This window comes from Carcharhinus amblyrhynchos, unplaced genomic scaffold (genome assembly GCF_965287045.1).
Source record: "Carcharhinus amblyrhynchos unplaced genomic scaffold, sCarAmb.v2.hapA scaffold_86, whole genome shotgun sequence".
Classification (NCBI taxonomy): domain Eukaryota; kingdom Metazoa; phylum Chordata; class Chondrichthyes; order Carcharhiniformes; family Carcharhinidae; genus Carcharhinus; species Carcharhinus amblyrhynchos.
The window spans coordinates 672,735-678,734 of record NW_027649826.1 but is presented as its reverse complement, the minus strand read 5'-3'; positions in this window follow the sequence as shown (position 1 = coordinate 678,734).

Below are 6,000 nucleotides of genomic sequence, written 5' to 3'. Positions count from 1 at the left end.
AAATATGATCAGCATTACTCGGCAAAATGTACTGCAAACGCCCACACTTCAATACGTTATTCGACTGAATGTCAGAAATTAAAGATGACAGATTACAGTACAATAGAACACAGTACTTTAAGTTTAAAGAGAAATTCTGGAAATCAGAAGACAGCATACTCATGTCTAATCTCAACAAAATTACACTTAGGGGACAAAGGAACAGTACAGACAAAGATTAAAAAATGTCCTTTGTGGGTAAAAGGATTAAATCAGATCCAAGAATAGCGAGAAGTGGTCCTGCACATGACCATCTCTGGGATTGCTGTCTTTCAACATTTACAGAAAATATCTGGAATCATAAAGAATAAAGCTCATTGAGGTGTCCAATTGGAACATTGAAATTGAGAATATAGAAGAGGAAACAAGCAACATAATTCCTGAAGCCATGAAGTATAAATTAATAAACCTTAGAGTGAACATTTCAATGCTAAATTAATTTCATTACAGCTAACTATCAAGTGCTGCATTTTGTCTAAAATCATTACTTTTCCTTATGGTTCCTTTAAAATAATCTGATGTGTGCAGTCCATTGGTTCAGTGGTACACTAGGTTAAAAAACCCAGAAATCGAAAAGAACACATTGGAATGAACATAAGAACATAAGAAATAGGAGCAGGAGTAGGCCATCTAGCCCTTCGAGCCTGCCCCGCCATTCAATAAGATCATGGCTGATCTGTCGTGGCTCAGTTCCACTTTCCCGCCCTCTCCCCATAACCCTTAATCCCCTCTCTTATCAAGAACCCATCAACCTGCTTCTTAAAAATATTTAGCGAGGCAGCCTCCACCACTTCAACGGGCAGAGAATTCCAGAGATTCACCACCCTTTGAGTGAAGAAGTTCCTCCTCAACTCCGTTCTAAACCGCCTCCCCTTTATCTTGAGGCTGTGCCCCCTAGTCCTACTGTCTTTTTTGAGCGGGAAGAGTCTCTCCACCTCTATCCTATCCATCCCATTCATCATCTTATACGTCTCAATGAGATCTCCCCTCATTCTTCTAAACTCTAACGAGTACAAGCCTGCATTACCAAAAGAACAGAAGTGGGATAAAAATGCAACGTGCATTGGAATTTTTTTTAGCTTATTTTCTGAATTTCGGAATGCCAGCATTGAGTTGATATTTATTTGGTGGGAGAAGTTCACATCAAAGGGAGGCATAGTTAGACATTTCAGTCTCAATAACGCTTTATATCCTCTAGAAGTAAACAATTTCCGTTGTAAGTCGAACCTGTTATTTAAATACAGAACAATACTCAACATCTGGTGTCAATTATTCCACTCTGTTTGTGAACTCATCAGGTAAAGTCTGACATCGGCAGATACTCCCAGGAAGATGTGGTCACCAAGCTCAGACATTCCACTCTTTTTGGTGAACCACATTTAATACAATTCTACACTGAAAGTCTCTATAAGGGACAATCACTGTGGTCAGGCATTTCATCATGGTTCCTGTTCAATGTTCAGTTCCACACAGATATAAATCATCTTTGGGGTTCGGGATTCTAATGTGTTTACTGAGAGATATTTAATGATACGGTGCAGCTTCCCACAGTCATATTTACTTTCAAAGCATTTTCATTCACTGCCATCGATTTCACATTACATGGTATTCTCCTAATTGTGGCAGGTTGATATTTCAGAGAGTATATGAGTTATAAACTAGGTTTTTTATCTGTTGAAGGAACAGAATAATGCCGCAAGTCAGCCGGTATCACTGATAATGGGTTTCCTGAATGCTGTCCACTCTGTCATCATGAAGCTTATGAGAACAAACCAGAGGCAGCTTAAAAACAGATGTTTGCACATTCAATGGTCATAGCCACTTACCAGGGACACCAACGACGGCAAGTGCTGGGTAGAATATTTTATTTAACATTCGTAGAAGCATGTTGAATGCAGTGATGTGATATTATACACTGCAGGTATTCTCTCCGTATTAAACCCAGATTGAAAAATCCAGTCATTTATATCGTTTCCTTTCACCTCTGGGATATTCAGCTAGCAAAGTCTTCCTAAATAATGTTCTTCTTCCGTGAAAAAAAACATATAACGTCATCCAGTTCAGAAATAGAATGCATTATCTTTGGACTGAATTGCTGGTGATCAAAAAACTGGACATTACAAACCAAATGAGTTTTCTGATGAAAAGGTAAACTGCTGTATTTTCCCAGCTGCAGTGTCTCCACATGGTTTCAGGGTATTGCTGTGGTAGTGCCTTCCTATTTGGTTATCAAAGCTGGAACTGAAATAGTCACAGAGGATGGGAAGCAACTGTGTCCGACTCTCAGTGGGAGGGACAAAGGATACGACAAAGGACAATATAGCACAGGGCCAGGCCCTTCAGCCCTCCAAGCCTGCACCGATCATGTGTTCCTAACTAAACCATCCGTCTGTATCCCTCTATCCCCAGGATGGCCCATGTGGCCATCTAGATAAGTGTTAGATGTTCTTAATGTGTCTGCTTCATCCAGCTTGCTTGGTAGTGCATTCCAGGCCCCCACCACCCTCTGTGTAAAAAACATCCCTCGTATATCTGTGTTGAACCTTGCCCCACCCCCACCTCCCTTTCCTGGAACTTGTGACCCCTTTTGTTTGTCATTTCCGACCTGGGGAATAAAAGCTTCCAATTGTTCACCCTGTCTATGTCCTTCACAATTTGATAAACTTGTATTAGCTCGTCCCTCAATCTCCGTCTTTCCAGGGAGAACAATCCTAGTTTACTCAATCTCACCTCATCGCTAACATCCTCCGGACCAGCAACATCCTGGTAAACCGTTTCTGCTCCCTCTCCAAAGTCCCCAAGTCCTTCTGGTAGTGTGGCGACCGGAACTGGAAGTAATATTCCAAATGTGGCCCATCCAACATTCTGTATAACTGCAATATCATATGCCAACTTTTATCTTCTATTCCCCTTCCAATAAAGGCAAGTAGTCCGTATACCTTTTTCATTACCTTTTCCAGTCGTGTTGCCACCTTTAAGGATCTGTGGACTTGCAAACCCAGATCCCTCAGTGTATCTATACTCCTGAGGGTTCTGTCATTTATTGTATAGCTCCCCCCGCATTAGATCTACCGAAATGTGTCACTTTGTATTTATCAAGATTAAATTTCAACTGTCATTTCTACACCCAATTTTCCAACCTATCGAAATCCTGCTGTATTCTCTGACAATGTTCATCACAATCTGTAACTCCAGCAATCTTTGTGTCGTCTGCAAACTTACTAATCAGGCCAGCTACATCCTCTTACATAGATATATGTATCAGAAACAGCAGAGGTCCCAGTGCAGATCCCTGCGAAACACTACCAGTCACCGACCTCTAATCAGAAAAAGACCCCCTCCCCCCCCCGCCCCCCACCCTGCCCCCACTGCTTCCCTCTGTCTTCTGTGGCCAAACCAGTTCTGTATCCGTCCTTCTAGTTCACCTTTGATCCCTTGAGATTTAACTTTTTGCACCAGCCTGCCATGACATAGATCAGATATGGATCAGCTCCTTCAGTACCGATTGGTGCTGGAGGGCCCCTTCTCTGCCTGGCTGTGGTGGAGGAGCAGTTTGAATGAGTTTTAGGAAACCCGCCTATCCTTTGAGCTGGGAGTCCTGGATTATAACATGGGCCAACAAAATTCAGGGCCATATCTTCTAAAGGGGATTCACAGCTGGCAATATGTAGGACTTGGCCTCTATTAGTGCAGAACAGAAATCCGGCAGCAAAGTCTCCACTGTGGACAATACTCAGGCCGTGCTGACCTGTTTGACTAGGAGTGCTGGCACGCCTTCCTTGGACAGGGGGCTTCGAACACCTCCATGCTACCTTGCAATCTGAAGAGTGATAGGGATATGATTACCTGATGATGCCCTCTCTGCTCCTGGAGTAACAGAATAGAATAGAATAGAATAATAGAATCCCACAATAGAATAGAAACCTGGGTACCGAGATTAATGGATCAACAATATCAATAAATTATATTTACACGGATAGAATTGTAGCAAATTGGAGTGAAAATCTAGCGATTGAAAACGAATATATTTCAACGGCGAAGTTCAGTATTTCCTATCGCTGGTGTCTGAACCCAATGAAGCAATAATGTTTGAATTTTGAACTTTGGTCTCTTTGAAAATGTATGGTCCAATAATAGATACATTACACAGTAGGTAATAAAAAGAGAGAAAAATAAAAACACAAAAAATAAATATAGACTATTTCTCCGTGTGTCTAAAAGAGCAGGGGAAATGTAATCACTATCAACAGGCACAACATCCTTGTCAAAATGTATCAGTGAATAATCAAAATAATTCAATTAAAATGATATGCCGTTTAATTCAGAGCCAGCTCTAAATAAAAGTACAATGTGTTAATGGTTTGTGCTGAACAGGGTGAAGGTTTTGTTTCTGACCCTGATGTGTAGTTATTCTTTACCCAGGGTGTGTTCGATAATCTGCTCTAAGCTCTACACTAATTTATCAGGACTCCCTGGAACCAGAATCAAGAACCGCAGCACAAGGTAAGAACCGAGAATATACTGACAACTATTCCAGTGATGTAAGAAAGGAAACATGAGCCTTTGTAGCATTTTACAGAGTGCTCCAATAGATTAATTGAATGGTTGACAGCACTGAAGAACGTCAGCGAGTCTGATCAATCTCGCCCAAAAACCTTCAATCGCAAATATCCTGCCTTGCTTGTTGCCCTATTTCCTTCAAATTGATTTGATTTCTTTGGAAGAGATTGGAGAAATTGAGACAAAGATTTTCATTTTTCCAACAACAGTTACAGTTTCTCTGTATTTTGTCTACATCGCTCAGTACTTGTCTGTCACCTACAGAAAGTGTAGGCAGCAGACAAGAATAATAACACGATATTGAAGTTAACTAGTTGTAATATTACTGTTCAGAGATAAGGCTTAAAAGACAGAAATATCACGTAACTAAATAGGGACCATGTATAGGACATTCGGTCATTACTCTACTGTTAGTTGGTTTAAAAAAATCATGGAGGGAGCAGCACATAGTCAAGGCTGTATAAATGAGGTAACATGATAGAGACCTGATACCGAGATAAATCGAACCAAGTTGCAAATACATTCCATTTACTGAGATAAAATTGTAGCAAAATAGAATTGAAGATCTTATGGTTGAAAACAAAGTTTATTTAACACATATTTCAACACATTTCCTACATGATGATGTCTGAACCCAATAAAGGAACAATGCTCTTTGCACATTGCTCTGTCTGGACGTTTATATTCAAATAATAAAGACATTATACAGTGGGTAATAAAATAAGGAAAACATCAAATCTAACAACTGCGTAATGTTTCCCGGTAGATCTGAATTTACCAGGGGATGTATTACTCTCAACAGGCGCACAAAATGACTGACTTTGTTTAACTTGATCAGTGAATTATCGGTATAAGTTATAATATAATAGATAAGTTAGACAGTGGGTAATAACATCTAACAACTGCTGACTATTTCTCTGTGGGTCTTAAAGAATCTGTGGAAAATACTCTCGGTTATTAGGTACACAGATTGAATGACTTTGTTTAAACTGATTACGGATTTATTGAAAGGATTCAGTAAAATTATACTGTTTAATTCAGATCCAGCTGGCATTAAGAGGAAGGTGTGGTGAGGAGTTGCACTGATCAGACTGAAGGTCGTATTTATGACTGTGTGTAACTGATCTTTACCCAGGGTGTGTTTGATAAACGGTTGAATCCACTGTACTAATTTGTTCAGACTTTCTGGAACCAGGAGCGGGAACGGCTGCTCACGGTAAGAGCCCAGAATATCCTCACCACCTTTACATTGTTTTAATGTAGGGAATCTGAACAATCTCGAGTTTTGGTGCAGTAGTTCCATAGATCCATAGGTTAGAAAGTTCAAGGAGGTCAGAGTGTCTGTGTTAGTTCTCCCCAAGAACAATCCAGCCAGTCCTTCTAGCCTCCATTTGTCCATGT